Below are 17283 nucleotides of genomic sequence, written 5' to 3' on the forward strand. Positions count from 1 at the left end.
GTATGGGCTTCACATACCCAGGGTCCTGAGCTGGATATCATCATTCTTCTCTTTCTTGGTGATTCCCTTCTGCTTCTGACTCTCTCAGAGTGGTTCAGATTTTTTTTTGGCTGGTGCAGCATAAGCCTCAGGCTTCCTTGTACCATATGGCAAATAATAATAAACACAGATGGTTCATGGGAGGGTTGCTAATCATTTATAATTTGCTGTCCATTAAAAAAAAAAAAAAAAATTCAAATACTCATAAAAATATGGTGCTATGAAATTTTCAGTGGTTTTATTGTTTTGGATTGCCCTCTTGCATTTTCTTGGTGCACTAGTTAATTTCATCTTATTGCTTTAGTTCCTATGATATTATAAATACCCTCTTTTATCATATATTATATGTATACATTGTATTCATGAACTGAATTGCTTGTTATACAAATTGAGATTGGCTGATTACAACCCAATTGATGAAGCCTTTAAAATATACAATTCTATATTTTAAAGTTGATTTTTAATTGTTAATTAATTAAATTTTAATTTTATTATCTTTAAAAATAATATAATTCAGCATGTTGAATAGGATTTCAATTAAAACCTCTTAAAATGAGTAACAAACTCACTATTATACTGTTACAGAGGCTATATGTAATTAATTTGTAGAAGTTAAACCAATTATAACTAACAAAAGAGATGCAAATGAACATTACATCAGCCTGTAAAATAACAATATATGAATGCAGCTAACTGAGAAGTAATATGTATCAAGTCATAAGAAAAATAAGCTCACATATGATAAATAAGTAGTTAGATATGCTTACCATGCACCAAAACAATGCCAAACAAAAAGTACATAAGAAAAATTTTTAAAAAATTGTTGTTGCTTATGCAGGGCTCTGTGAATTATTTTGTGCTCATGGCACACATATCTGGCCTACATATTTGATGAGCTTACTTCTCTCTCAGCTAGATACATTTATCACTTTTCTATTATCTACATTGATATAAATATATTCATCTTATGAAAGCACATTTTTATTTCGCCTCATGGTTGAAAGTATTGATGTTTTAATGGGTACAAAAACAAAAATGAAACAAGATAATATCCACTATGGTAGATTTTACTAACTGTGCACATTTCGATAAAAATAACTAAGACCCCCACTATTTCATCATTTAACTGAAAACGTTTTAATGGTTACAAATCAAAAATGGAACAAGATATAAATACATGCAGTGGTAGCTGTTATTAATCGTGCACATTTTGTCGAAAATGCCCAAGACCAGACTATTTTTCCAATTTCATCATGAAATTTTACTACTTTTCAGGTTAAAACTTATAAAAATTCACAGACTTCTGCTTTGAGCCTCTTGACATTAGACAAAATATATTAGTTAAAAAAAAAAGCTTGGTTGTCTGTAGTTTTTCCCTGTCAGTGAAAATTGTTTTCTGAGGGTTGCAACCCTGATTAACAGCAGTGCGACATCGGCTTGTCAACATACTTATGCTCAGTACCCTACAGGTGACTATCAAGCCCCTGGAAAAAATGTACGTCAGAAAAAAAAAAAAAGAGGCAGAATGACAATATTCCACTTCAAATCCCATGTCACTAGGTTTTGTAACACGACAAACAATTGATGTATAGAGAGTACTTTTTTCCAGGGGTAAATCAATGGTAAAACTTTTAACAGTTATAATTTTTAGTACTATAATTTTGCTATTCCAAACCGAAATTGCACATTTAAACATACCTTCCAATACTATGAATTTTAAACAACACATATCATTCCACAACATTCCCCGGCATGATGAAAAATCAATTCCAGACCCTCTAGCGGCAAAATACTTATATTTAAGAGTGTTCTACTACCATTTTGCCAATTTAGTGGTTTTCCCGATAGTTTTAGCGGAAGAGCTTCAGTTTTGGCGGATTAAAATATGTAATAACCGACAGCGGATTTTTTTAGCGGAAAGAGTATAAAAAGTATAAAAGAGTATAAAATATGTTTAGCATTTTATATATTTTGGCATTGTAACATTTAAATTAAGAAATATTTATTTAACAATATAAATATTTCATAATAAATATTGCATAATAAATATTGAATGTCGATGCAATATAAATATTGCATCGACATTCACACATGAGGAGTTATTCAGCGAGGGGAATGCCAGAGGTGTATTCAACTCTAGCAGTAAGCTACAGAATCTTGAAATAACTGGGAGTAAAGTGGAGGAGAAACTGTTGAAGATAAACACAAGAAAGGCACCCGGGGTGGATGGGATCTATCCAGTTATATTAAAGGAGGCAGCAAAGGAAGTAAGCAAACCCTTAGCCATAATTATGAGAGCTTCCTTGGATTCAGGGGAGGTACCCATAGACTGGAGATGTGCAAATATGACCCCAATTCACAAAGGAGGATCAAAGGCTGACACAAGTAATTATAGACCTGTGAGCTTAACTTCTGTTCCAGGAAAGTTAATGGAGGCACTGGTTAAAGAAGCACTGCAGGATCATTTAGACAAGACTTCAGTTATAGCTCGGACACAGCATGGTTTTTTTAAGGGGAAGTCTTGCCTGACCAATTTGATTGGATATTATGATGCAGTCACAAAAGAACTGGATGCAGGGAATAACTTTAATATTATATACTTGGATCTTAAAAAGGCTTTTGATACTGTTGCACATGGACGACTACTACACAAATTGGAGCAGTGTGACATTGGAGGCAAATTGCTGCTATGGATAAAGGGGTGGTTGAGGGGAAGAAGACAGAAAGTGGTAATCAATGGACACTGCTCATCGTGGACTAATGTTATTATTCGAGTCCCTCAGGGCTCAGTGTTGGGTCCATTATTGTTTTCTGTATTTATAAATGATATTGATGATGGTATATCAAGCTTAATGACCAAGTTTGCAGACGATACAAAGGTTGGCATTGTCGTCAAGGACACTACTGACACTATGCTGTTGCAACAGGATCTGGAAAGGTTGAGCAGATGGGCTGAGAGGTAGCAAATGAAGTTTAACATTGACAAATTTAAAGTACTACACATGGGAAACAGCAACCCCAGAGCAACGTATCAACTCTGTGGTACTACACTGACAGTGGTAGAGAATGAAAGGGAGTTGGGGGTGGTTGTGCAGGCAGATATGAAGGTCTCTGAGCAGTGCAGACGGGCTGCAAGAGTAGCTCATGGAGTATTGTCAATGATATACAGGAATTTTTCCAGCAGGGATAAGGAGGTGATTATTCCCTTGTATAAGGCAATGGTCAGGCCACACCTGGAGTACTGTATACAGGTCTGGAGGCCTAATTTGAAGAAGGATGTAGAGCTGCTGGAATGAGTACAGAGAAGGGCAACAAGATTAGTGAATGGAACAAAGGGGTGCTCTTACGAAGAAAGGCTTAAGTTTTGCAAATTACAGTGTCTGGAGACTAGGCACCAGCGAGGTGATCTGATAGAGGTGTATAAAGCCTTGAATGGTTTGAGCATGCTCAATGCTGATGGGATTCTTCCTCTTGCTCAGAATAATCACCTGAGAGGGCATAAATTGAAATTGAGGAAAGACAGATGTAGGATAGACGTGCGGAAATTTTCCTTTAGCCAGCGGGTGGTTGGTTGGTGGAACAGACTTCCATCCCTTGTAGTGGAGGTTGATAGCCTAAATAAGTTTAAGGCTCAGCTGGACAGGTATTTTGAACGAACAGAGGGGTGAAGTGGAAGTGGGTTTTTTTTTTTTTTTGGCTGATGCTGCATAAGCTAGCTTTCTTGCATCAAATGCCTCTACTAATGCTAATGCTAAACGTTTTATTGATATACATATAAAGCAATATGACCGTTCAGGGATTCCCCTGAGGGGAACTCAACAATTTCAATAGGTACTTACACGCGCGGACAAACGACATGACCGTTGGGTCATAGCTTTAAACTGTTGAATCAAATCGAAAAATGTGGGCTGGAAAGTGTTGTAAAAATTATGTTTTACCTGAAGAACTGCTTTGCAAAATAGATACACAAGAAGCATATGATGAGGAGGTATTGAATTTCGACTCTAATTTAGATTTTTAGATATTGCTTTTATATTAAAAACAAAAAATAAATAACTTTTTATATATAATATATATTTTTTAAATTCCTACAAACAAATGAAGGCTAAATCCTATTAATGGGTGCCATAAAAAAAAAATATATATATGCTTAAAAAAGTTAGAAAAAATTTAATAAATAAAAAATTAGGGAAAATCAAAAATTCAATTGAAACTTTCAAAATACAAAAAAAAATTATCTTTCTAATTTATTTATTTCTAAAATAAGGTAATTAAAGAATTTTTCTTTAGAAAGTTTTCTTCTAAATAGAAACTCATATAGACAACCGTCTAGTAGAATATCCTGTGTTCCAAATTGGTATTTTAATTTTCTTTTGGCATGTAACCAAGTGTTTTTCAATATTTTGAGTAAGAGCACTTGAATCATCTGGGGAAATAAAATTATAGCGATAAATAACCTCATCATGGGTATAATTAATGTCTCGATAGAGATCTTTATATGCAAGCCATCCATCACTGATGATTCTTGTACCTGGCAATATTCTTTCTCTTATAAGTGATAATAGAGTTGTTTTATTTCTATTTTCTACCGGAACTAAAAAACATCTTTTGGTAATTCCTTCGAATGCACCAAAAACCCATTGTGTTCCTATTAGTCGTCCTCTATTATATTCTCTTTTGAAAAATGCTGATTCATCAATTTCAACTTCGATAGGTATTCCATTTTCTGATATCCCTCCTAGTTAACTAACTGAATCAATTATTGATTTCATTCAGATCTCCCTCTGATCTTTGCATTTTTCAATAACAGTGTTTTTTTATATATATGTATATATATATATATATATATATATATATATATTTAAATCAGGAAGAGTGCGATCTTGTGATCAGAAGTATAGAAATAATAAATTTTGAGATAACGATCATCTACTATTATCAAAAAATGATTTATGTCTAATACTCTTCGTTTTACGGCAAGTTTCTTACAACCCCATCTAAACATATCAGTTTTACATTTACTTTTTGTAAGCCGCATTTCAAGATTGCAAACTTCACAAAAATCTGTATTTTGCAAAATGTGAATTTTCGCCAACCAAGAAATCAAGCGATCAATATTGCCACTGCATAAATTCATCAATTCGGTTAAACGGTGGTTGTTATTTTTGACTTTTTCCTCAGAATAAACTGCATTTGATATGCAATTTGGAAGTTTTTGTATGGACATAATGTAGGGGGTCTTAAAAATTTTTAGGACACCCATTATTTTTTATGGCACAAATTAATAGGATTTAACCCAAATGAAAATTTAAAAAGTTGACAGGTTAAGTGTTAAAAATAGCGTCAACCGCGATTCCCGCTAGCATGCGGCTAGCGGGAAATATTATTAAGAGTTGGCAACACTATCTACAACTGTTTAAGGCAGAAATTTACTAAAGTTGTGCTAATTTGATTCTACAGGGTTATTCAAAAGTCTCCATACTGGAGTATGGAGGGAAAATGGTCACTTTTCTTTTTTAACAAATTGTCACTTTATTCACAAAACATTCACTACATGGTTTGCCATTCTTCTGAAAATACATATGGATGCGTCTATCCCACTCACGTTGAACTCGCTTTAATTGCACGTCTGGTGCTATGCACGCAAGTGCATTCTGAATGCGTTCCTTTAGGTCAGTGGTTTCAAACCAGGATGCCATGGAAACATAGGCTGCCAAATCAATATTTCAGGGGTACTACGTAATTTGGGTTTAAGTTAAACTTATTTTTTTTATTTATATATTTATTTCATTATAAAAAGGTACATCCGTATTATTGTGTTCCATAAACCACAATGGCAGTATTTACATGTGTCAACTGATCATTCTATTTACAATTCCAAAATAATAATAAAAATTATATATACGAAAAACCTTACATTATAAAAGATAACAGTTTCATTACATACAATATTACATAACGGTTAACCTTTTGTGCTCCCTTATCGAGTGGGACTTGACATGACACAAACATGTGACCCAGAACTTACACTGTGTTGCCACTTTATTAAGTACACCCCTGCTGTTCACACAAATGGTTTTTCCCACAACGTTGCAAGTCACATGACCACAGTTGTGGATATAAATGCAGCAGAACAACCTTTCTAGTTTCAATTAACCGTTCAAACTTATTTGCCGTATTTGCGTTTGGCCAGCGGGTGGTTGGTTGGTGGAACCGACTTCCATCACTTGTTGTTGAAGTTGATAGCCTAAACAAATTTAAAGCTCAACTGGACAGGTATTTCGAACGAACGGAGGGGTGAAATGGGAGAGGGTTTTTTTTTTTTTTTTTTTGGCTGATGCTGAATAAGCTTGCTTTCTTGCATCATATGCCTCTACTAATGCTAATGCTAATGCAAACCATAGCAAGAATGGGGAAAAGGAGTGATCTAACGGACTTCGAAAGTGGCATGGTAGCAGGTGCAAGACGTGCTCGACAAAGCAACTCTGAAACAGCAGTTCTCCTCAACTTTTCACGTACCGCAGTTTCAAAGGTGTATCGAGAATGCTGCAACGGACAGAGAACATTCTCTCAAAGGCAGTCCTGTGGAAGAAAATCGCCTGTTGATGAGAGAAATCACAGGAGGATGGCTAGAATTTCTGGGTAATTCAGAATTTTTTTTTTTTTTTTTTTTGCCTGGTGCAGCATAAACCTCACGCTTCCTTCCACCATATGGCTAATATTAATAATTATAATTATAATATTATGATTATTAATATAATTATATAATTATAATTATATTAATCTTATTAATTTATTATATTATTATATATAATTATATAATTATAATTATATTAATCTTATTAATTTATTATATTATTATATATAATTATAATAATACTTATTATTATTATTATTATGGGCGCGATCGCTCAGTGGTTACGACACTGGACTACAAGCCTGGTGAACCCCGGGTTTGGGTATCGCCTTGGCGGAAGCGAACGCGGCTCCATCACACTGGGTAACTGGTATAATAATAGTAATAAATTAGAAAAATAATACCAAATAAATTAATAGTAATAAAAATTAATAAAATAAATAAACATCGTGAAAGTTTCTCTAAGGGAATCAAACTACTCCAAGGTCACAGTGGCTGCTAAGGAAGATTGTGCCGCCATCTGGCGTCACTAGCAAGAACCACACTGGACATAAACCGAAGCTAAACAGCTATACCTCTATAGATGGATGATATCGCAGAGAAACATTAATCATACTGCATCGAGTGTGGCGCAGGATAAAGTCACTCTCGTTCAGGCCTTAGGCAGAAGGGTCGGTTCGAAAAATCAGAGTTGTCTCCCGAGGAAGACAGGGGAGAGAGGGGCGCTGTCCCCCGTATGGCTACCACAAGGCAAGACCATCCAGCCCCACTAACTAGAAGTGCCTCCTGAGCAACTGCGCTAGTGACCACCCAGGAAGGGCGAAAACGCCAACGCCTGCAGTGGAGCATGAAATGAATAGGTACATCATGCAAGAATACTACGAAATAGCGAAGCTGGAGACCGATATGACAACTTACACGGCGAGACAACACACCTTGTGGCTGGAACGATTCCTGGATATTTAGGTCACTGAACAGCGAATAGCAGACCAGAGAAAGACCATCGTCACGAAGAACATGATAGCTCCTGCAATCTTGGAAAAAATTAAGCAGCACGTGAGCGATCAACTACAAAGGATAAAGAATATGGAAAAAGAGGAAGAAAAACATACCCCCACTTTACCAGAGGAGGTTCGGTGGTGGTATGATTCTCTTCCATTAATCCTCGTTTGTCAAACCTACCTCAGTGGTATGTTTGTCTCGCTTGTCTTCCATTAATCCTCGTGGCTGCGGTAGCAGCCACGAGGATTAATGGAAGACAAGCGAGAGAAAAGCAACAGAAGAAGTGAAAACAAAGCTGCAGAGTAGTAAAGAGATCGAAGCCATGGCAGAGGGAGAAGCCTAGATATACTTGGAGATGATGCAGGCTGCAGTTATAGCACAAGGCAATTAAGGCCTACCTGATCGAAAAATACCATCACAGACTCAGAAGCCTGCTGAAAGCAAAGTTGAACGGAGGGAACACAGTTAAAGCCATAAACATCTATGGAATCCCAGTGCTAACATACTCCTTCGGAATCATAGAGTGGACTAACACCGAGCTGGAAGATACAATGAGAAGGACAAGGACAATGATGACCAAGAGCCGCCAAAACCACCCGAAATCTGCAGTGGAGAGCCTGATAATTGCCGGGCAGAAGGAGGAAGGGTCCTGAAAGACCACATTGAGCAACAGAAGACAGCGATAGTTAACCTGAAGGATTACTTCCAGAAACACACAGTAGCAATCCAGCAGGCCATAAGGAAGATAGACAAGCGCTATACCCCACTGCGAGTTTACCGCCCCCAACAAGGAAGTACAAACGATTCATCTCCATCAGGATCACACAGATAAAATTAGCATTAGCATTAGTAGAGGCATATGATGCAAGAAAACAAGCTTATGCAGCATCAGCCAAAAAAAACAAACCACTTCCATTTCACCCATCCGTTCGTTCGAAATACCTGTCCAACTGAGCCTTAAATTTATTTAGGCTATCAACTTCCACAACAAGGCACGGAAGTCTGTCCCACCAACCAACTACCCGCTGGCTAAAGGCAAATTTCCACACATCTATCCTACATCTGTCTTTCCTCAATCTGAATTTATGCCCTCTCAGGTGATTATTCTGAGCAAGATGAAGAATCCCATCAGCATTGAGCATGCTCAAACCATTCAAGGCTTTATACACCTCTATCAAATCCCCTCGCCGGTGCCTAGACTCCAGACACTGTAATTTGCAAAACTTAAGCTTTCTTCATAAGAGCAACACTTTCTTCCATTCACTAATCTTGTCGCCCTTCTCTGTACTCGTTTCAGCAGCTCTACATCCTTCTTGAAATGAGGCCTCCAGACCTGTATACAGTACTGAAGGTGTAGCCTGACCATCGCTTTATACAAGGGAATAATCACCTCCTTATCCCTGCTAGAAAGATTCCTGTATATCATTGACAAGACACCATGAGCTACTCTTGCAGCTCGTCTGCACTGCTCAGAGAACTTCATATCTGCCTGCACAACCACCCCCAGGTCCCTTTCATTCTCTACCACTGTCAGTGTAGTACCACAGAGTTGATACGTTGCTCTGGGGTTGCTGTTTCCCATGTGTAGTACTTTACATTTGTCAATGTTAAACTTCATTTGCCACCTCTCAGCCCATCTGCTCAACCTTTCAAGATCCTGTTGCAGCAGCATAGCGTCAGTAGTGTCCTTAACAACCCTGCCAACCTTTGTATCGTCTGCAAACTTGGACATTAAGCTTGATATACCATCATCAATATTATTTATAATTACAGTAAACAATAATGGACCCAACACTGAACCCTGAGGGACTCGAATAATAACATTAGTCTATAATAAGCAGTGTCCATTGATTACCACTCCCTGTCTTCTCCCCCTCAACCACCCCTTTATCCATAGCAGCAATTTGCCTCCAATTGCCACACTGCTCCAATTTGTGTAGTAGTCGTCCATGTGCAACAGTATCAAAAGCCTTTCTAAGATCGAAATATATAATATTAAAGTTATTCCCTGCATCCAGTTCTTTTGTGACTGCATCATAGTATCCAATCAAATCGGCGAGGCAAGACTTTCCCTTAACAAAACCATGCTGTGTCCGAGCTCTAACTGAAGTCTTGTCTGGATGATCCTGCAGTGCTTTAACCAGTGCCTCCAGTAATTTTTCTGGAACAGAAGTTAATCTCACAGGTCTATAATTACTTGTGTCAGACTTTGTTCCTCCTTTGTGAATTGGAGTCATATTTGCATATCTCCAGTCTATGGGTACCTCCCCTGAGTCCAAAGAAGCTCTCATAATTATGGGTGAGGGTTTGCTTACTTCCTTTGCTGCCTCCTTTAATATCACTGGATAGATCCCATCCACCCCGGGTGCCTTTCTTGTGTTTATCTTCAACAATTTCTCCTCCACTTCACTCTTAGTTATTACAAGATTATCTAGCTTACTGCCAGAGTTGAATACACCTCTGGCATTCCCCTCGCTGAATAACTCCTCATGTGTGAATGTCAATGCAAAATATTCATTTAGTTTGTTAGCTATCTGAGCAGGACCATCAACAGTTGAACCATCGATATCAAGTGGACCAATCTGATTCATCCCATTCCTTCTAGAGTTTACATAAGTAAAGAACTCTTTGCTGTTTTTCTTTACATCCTTTGCCAAAGATTTCTCGTAATCTGCCTTCGCCTGCCTAACCTCCTTTGTAATTTGGTTACAAATCAACTTATATCTATCATAGGCTTCTGTGTCACATGGTAATTAATATGTATCCCATACATTTAAATTATATAAAATATTAAATTAAAATGCCATGCATTTTTTTTTCTGTTCCATATGTCTCATTAGTTCATCTGACATCCATTTAGGACTAAACCTTGAACAATAGTCGGTATGTAAAGCCTAGCAGCTTCCAAGATAAATTCTTTGAATTCTTCCCATTTTGAATTTGCTGTTGGTAACATCATCAGTTGGTCCCAATGTATAGAATTTAAATACTGTCTCAGACCATTGTATTCAACTTTACGAAAGCAAAAACCCCTCCCTTTACCCTTGATGGTAGTTACCTCTTTGAGTAAATCCCACTTCAGCACACTGTGATCACTGCCACCTAGTGGTTCCTTTATCTGCAGATTCTTAATGCATGAAGAATCATTACTGATAATCAAATCAAGAGTATTACTCCCTCTAGTTGCCTCCCAAACACGCTGATGTAGAAAACAATCATCCAATAAATCCACAAAAAAAGCCTTGCTAGTGTGTGAGTGACCAACCCACAAAATTCCAGTCAATATCTGGAAAATTAAAAGCCGCCTTTATAAGACTCTCTGATTTACTGGCCCACTCTATTTCTCTGTACAGTTTCTTATTATACTCATCAGAGTCAGTAGGCCTATAGCACACTCCTACTCTCAATTTTGATCTCCCAATGCTTATGTTACACCAAACTGACTCGACACTGCACTGTCCAGCGATGTCGACTGGCTTCACTTCCTTGGATTTTATGTGTTTCTTAACTAATAGCATAACCCCTCCCCCCTTCCTATCCTGTCTATCCTTTCTGTAGACGTTGCACTCCCTAAATTGCAGTTCTGCATCCCTTATATCTGTGTGACACCACGTCTCTGATATCCCAACAATATCTGCCTTTGATGTTTTGAGCAATACCTCAAATTCATCAAATTTATTTACCAAACTCCTAGAATTGGTGTACACGCAAGTATACATGCACCTGTTCCTATTCTTAGCTACCCTAACACAACCCATGTGTTTACTTGTACCGCAATGACTCCCAGCAGTCTCTGAAATATGCTGCATCTTCTTTTCCAGGCTTCTGCTCATTCCAATAGAAGCAGTGCAAGAATCACTTTCACCTCTGCCAGTGCTTCCAATGTATGGCTCACTAGTGGGACGCTGTTCCTCGGTGACACATGTCACCGAACACTCCGGCTGAGTTCCCAATGTCATTTGGTTTGGCGCACAGTTGCGAAAATATCATACCCACAAGCCTGCCATACCAGAGGGATCCATAGAGTAAAAAAAAAAAACAAAAAAAAAACTGTCATATTAGGGCCATCCGATAACTATTCCATGTGTAACATGTTCATAAAGTACGTGTGGTCTCTAGGTGCTTTGCCAGTTTTGCTGGACGAAAAACGCGAGTTTCCGGAATGGAAAACCTTGCTGTCCATTTTTTCAACCGACTAACGTAGTCACAGAGTGAAAAAATTCCATAAAAGCTCGCATCATTGAGCTGATTCCAATTTGGGCCTTTTCTGCCCAGTGTGAGCAGGACAGTGATTATATCCACCGTGCGACCATGCAGACCATCTATAGAGTCAGCGGAATTAATTAGTCAGCGTAATTAAAGACCATATGAGATTCGTTCGTGGATATCAAGAGGCGAGACCAGCTAGTTTTACCGCTGCTGGCGTACGGTGGCAAAAGTACCATACTGCTAGGTTTGCCACCAGAAAAAAACCAAAACAAATTATGATATTAGGGTCCTCCGATTTGTCTGTTTGCTGGACGAAAAAAACCCGAATTTGTGGGGGAAAGCCTTGCTATCTACGCCTGAGACCGACTAATTCAGCCACGGAGTGAAAAAAGCCCACTAAAGTTCATCCCTTCATCGACGGGATTCGAATTCGGGCCTTTTCCACCCGGTGTGGGAAGGACGGTGACGATACCACTGTGCTCCCCGTGCAGACCGGTTTGCCACCACAGGGAATTCCCGGTTTGTTATGGTTGTTAAAGATCAACGTGGGACCGTTTGATCATCTGGCGCAGTTCCGAAAATGTTTAGTTTTGTCACTGGTGGTAGAGTTCAGTCTGTGCAGGTATCATCGCCATCCTCCCCACACCGAGTGGAAAAGGCCCGGGTCCTGCTTCCGTCGATGACGCAAGCAACTTTTATGGGCTTTGTTCACTCTATGGCTGAGTTAGTCGGTCTAAGACGTGGACAGCATGTTTAACCCCTCTGAACCCATGGTTTTTCGCTAACCAAAGCAGGCAAATAGACCAGAGAACCACCCAATCTACAGACACAATACAACTAAAAAAAAAAAACCCAAACTATTATATTTAGCCCACCCGAATAATTAAATTCATCTGCCGTGCTGTGTCTTATGTCCGTTAATTACATGTGTTCTATGGTCAATTTTCTGTTTGACGGACGGAAATCCCCAGTTTCTGGGGAAAACCTTGCTATATACGCCTGAGACACTAACTCAGCCACGGAGTGAAAAAAGCCCATTAAAGTTCCTCGCATCATTGACGAGATTCGATGCCAGGACTTTTCCACCCGGTGTGGGGACGACGGTGACGATACCACTGTGCTACAAACGCAAACACAGACACAATATACATGGATAGTTGAAAGTAACTTTCCAGTTGACCCTAAGAAAATAGTTAGTAGTGGTAGGGTCCATATTTTTTTACTCAACACTCCCTTACGCCTCAAAATAACGCTACATATCATAACACACATGGAAATTCGACCCTACCTTCTTTTACAGTCCTTCCTTCTTCTCTGTACTACTGTTGAACTCATCTTTCACCATCCTGACCTTCTCCTACCTTGCCACGAAGCGTCGGGTTTGGTCTTGAGAGTGAAATGTTGTTGAGTTTTCATATTTTTACATTGATTGGATAATTTTATCTAATTTGTTCAGAAATTTTGGCGCACTCGAACATTGTCACCCTAACCAATCGATCACTTGGATTAGTTGATAGCAGGCAGTTCTGCCGCTACCTAAATTTTTTCGTCAGTTATGATTGAAATTTTCACTCCATTCTGAGTTAGTCGGTCTCAGGCGTAGATAGCAGGGGGTTTTTCGTCCAGAAAAACAGGCAAATCGACCAGAGAACACACGCAATTTACAGACATTATACACAATGCACTGCATATGAATTTAATGATTCGGGTGGCTTAAAAATAATAGTATAAAAAAATAGTAGTTATGATTGAAATTCACAGACAGTAAAAATGGCTAGTTGAAAGTGAATTTCCAGATGACCCTAATAGAATAGGTTAGTTTAGTTTAGTGTTAAGATGGAAACCCAGGGGCTCACATCTGGTGAGTATGGGCTTGGCACACCCAGGGTTCTGAGCCGGATATCATCATTCTTCTCTTTCTTGGTGATTCTCTCCTACTTCTCTCTCTCTCAGGATAACTCAGAATTTTTTTTTTTTTTTTGGCTGGTGTAGCATAAGCCTCAGGCTTCCTTGCACCACATGGCTAATAATAATAATAATAATAATAATAATAATAATAATAATACAGGAATGCAAATCTCTACTGAAATTTCTTAATTAACCGTCTGAGATAATATTTATTGGAAGGTAATGTGTAAATTTATTATTATTATTATTTTTTTACTCATTTTATAAGCTTGCTTTCATTTGACACTACTAATACTAATATTAACAACCCAGGTAAAAAAAAGAATGCAACTTATCATAGCTTGGAATGAAGCTTTAATCAGTGACATGTTCTAGGTCAGTGGTTTCCAAACTACTGAGCTGTACGGACTCTTTCAAAAATTAAAAGAAGTTTGCGAACCCTATATATAACATATGCATATATATAATGGTCGACCACCGTTTCGTTGACCCCCTGGAACTGGTCTACGGACTCCCATGGGTCCGCGGACCCCAGTAGTTTGGGAAACGCTGTTCTAGTTCCATTCTTCACAACGAGATATTTTTAAATGGCACAGAGTGTTGTTACGGAGTAGTAAGTTATTGTTACAGTACTTTGTGGTGTTTGTTTAGCCAAGTGACTGCTGGGCGCGCTCTGTTATCGAGAGTTAGAAAGCTGCATTCGTTCGAGCCCTTGATTGGCAAAAATAAGAACTGGTCAGTATTTTTTAATTTCTGATTTTCTGCCATTCATGTAAACATTTCATAATATATATATTTGTTAATTATATCATGTATTTCCTTCAATTTAAGAATTGGTTTGTATTAACAATTAGCATAAGAAACATTGTGGCGTATATCAATGGCAGTCCCACAATTTTCTGGAAAGGAGGTTCTAAAACATTGTTTTAGAACCTCCTTTCCAGAAAATTGTTTTAGAACCTCCTTTCTTTCGTTATGTAGAATTAAAAAAATCTGTTAGTATTTACAGTATGGTACTCCTGATCGATCCTTGCGAATGGCAGTGATTGACAGGCCCTTCTACTCATTGCTTTCCTCGCAGTGATTGCAAACTCCAACGTCTTCAGTATACAGTACATATTTTAGTTAGTGTTATCCCCCATTGCTGTTGGGGACGTATATTATTAGTTCGGCAGTTATAATAAATAAATACATACGTTAAAAATAATAAACTAATATCCCATAACGTTCATAGCTGTCAACAGTAAACGTTTCATACCTATTAAGAAATATTGTTCAAGGTTTAGGCCTAAATGGTTATCAAATGAACTAATGAGACTCATGACAGAAAATAAAAATGCATGGGTTGCATATAAATTATCAGGTGACAGAGAAGCCTATGGCAGATATAAGCTAGTCTGTAATCAGGTTGCAAAGGATGATAGGCAGGCGAAGGCAGATTACGAGAAATCTTTGGCAACGGATGCTAAGAAAAACAGCAAGGATTTCTTTACTTATATAAACTCTAAAAGGAAGGGAAAGAATCTGATTGGTCCACTTCTATTGATGATCCTGCTCAGATAGCAAACAAACAATGAGTATTTTGCATCTATATTCACACATGAGGAGTTATTAAGATTTGAAAATGCTAGAAGGTTATCAAATTGTAGCAGGATGCTTAATGATTTTGTAATAACTGATAGCAAAGTGGAGGAGAAATTGTTGAAGTTAAATATAAGAAAGGCAACTGGGGTGGATGGGATCTATCCAGTTATATTAAAGGAGGCAGCCCCAATTCACAAAGGGGGATTGAAGGGTGACACGAGTAATACAGACCAGTTAGTTTAACTTCTGTTCCGGGTAAAATAATGGAGTCACTGGTTAAAGATGCATTGCAGGATCATCTAGACAAGACTGCAGCAATAATTCAGACACAGCATGGGTTTGTTAAGGGAAAGTCTTGTCTTACAAATTTGATTGGATATTATGATGTGGTTACAAAGGAACTGGATGCAAAAAATAATTTTGATATCATATATTTAGATTTCAGGAAAGCTTTTGACACTGTTGTGCATGGAAGACTATTGTACAAATTGAAGCAGAATGGTATTAAGGGTAAGTTGCTACAATGGATAAAAGGATGGTTGAGTGGGAGAAGACAGAGAGTGGTAATCAATGGGTGCTGCTCTTCGTGGACTAATGTTATTAGTGGAGTCTCACAGGGTTCAGTGTTGGGTCCACTGTTGTTTTGTATATTTATCGATGATATTGATGAAGGTATATCAGGCTTAGTGTCAAAGTTTGCAGATGATACAAAGGTTGGCAGGGTTGTTAGTGACAGTAATGGCAGTGTGCTACTGCAACAGGATCTAGAAAATTTGGGCAGATGGGCTAAGAAGTGGCAACTTAAGTTTAACCTTGACAAATGCAAAGTACTACATATGGGTAGAAGTAACCCCAGAGAAACGTACCAACTGTGTGCTGCTACAATTAAGGTGGTAGAAAATGAAAAAAACCTGGGAGTAATTGTGCAGTCAGATATGAAGTTTTCTGAGCAATGCAGACAGTCTGCCAAGGCAGATCATGGGGTTTTGTCAATGATATATAGGAATTTTGCTAGCAGGGAAAAGGAGGTGATTGTCCCTCTGTATAAGGCAATGGTCAGGCTATGCCTTGAGTACTGCGTACAGATCTGGAGGCCTCATTTTAGGAAGCATGCAGATTTGCTTGAGCATGTACAGAGAAGGGCAACAAGATTGGTGAGGGGAATGAAGGGATCCTCTTACCAAGAGAGGCTTAACTGCTGCAAATTGCAGTGGCTGGAGATTAGGCACCTGCGCAGTGATCTGATTGAGGTGTATAAGGCCTTGAATGGGTTGAGCACGCAGAATTCTGATGGGATCCTTAAACTTGTTCATATTACAAACCTAAGGGGGCATAAATTCAAATTAAGAAAAGACAGATATAGCATAGATGTGCGGAAATTTGCCTTTAGCCAGCGGGTGGTTAATTACTGGAACAACTTCCATCTGTTGTCATGGAAGTTGATAGGTTAAATAAATTTAAGGAGGAACTGGACCGGCATTTGGAGGGAATGGTGTGGTTTTTTTTTTTTTTTTTTTTTGGCTGATGCTGCATAAGCTCATACACTTGCTTTCTTGCATCGCATGCCACTACTACTACAGATAAAAAACAATTTTGCAATCAACATGGAAAATATGATACAAAAGAGTTAATAAACACACACGTGGCAGAGAAGAAAAATACATGAGATGCATATAAATTATCAGGTGACACAGAAGCCTATGGCAGATATAAGATAGTCTGTAATCAGGTCACAAAGTAGGTTAGGCAGGCAAAGGCAGATTACGAGAAATCTTTGGATTTCTCGTAATCTGCCTTTGAAATACTAAGAAAAACAGCAAGGATTTCTTTACTTATATAAACTTTGAACGGAAGGGGATAAATCTGATTGGTCTACTTGATATCGATGGTACCACTGTTGATGA

The 17283-nt window shown here is 38.2% G+C and overlaps 1 protein-coding gene and 1 long non-coding RNA gene across 3 annotated transcripts in view; one reads left to right on the top strand and one right to left on the bottom strand.

Moving 5' to 3' along the window:
* Positions 1-1814, bottom strand: part of YME1L (ATP-dependent zinc metalloprotease YME1L) — a 214943-nt gene extending 213129 nt beyond the window's left edge. For both annotated transcript variants that reach the window (XM_090384179.1, XM_090384177.1), the window contains exon 1: positions 1738-1814. The gene's annotated coding sequence lies outside the window, so the exon portion shown is untranslated. The remainder of the gene's footprint in view (positions 1-1737) is intronic.
* Positions 1815-14249: 12435 nt separating this feature from the next.
* The window catches only part of LOC150091491 (uncharacterized), a 45736-nt gene continuing 42702 nt past the window's right edge, over positions 14250-17283 (top strand). Inside the window, exon 1 of the long non-coding RNA XR_016547603.1 lies at positions 14250-14530. This is a non-coding gene — a long non-coding RNA (uncharacterized LOC150091491). The remainder of the gene's footprint in view (positions 14531-17283) is intronic.

Source organism: Mastigoproctus giganteus, chromosome 1, assembly GCF_048544385.1.
Source record: "Mastigoproctus giganteus isolate SK-2022 chromosome 1, ASM4854438v1, whole genome shotgun sequence".
NCBI lineage: Eukaryota > Metazoa > Arthropoda > Arachnida > Uropygi > Thelyphonidae > Mastigoproctus > Mastigoproctus giganteus.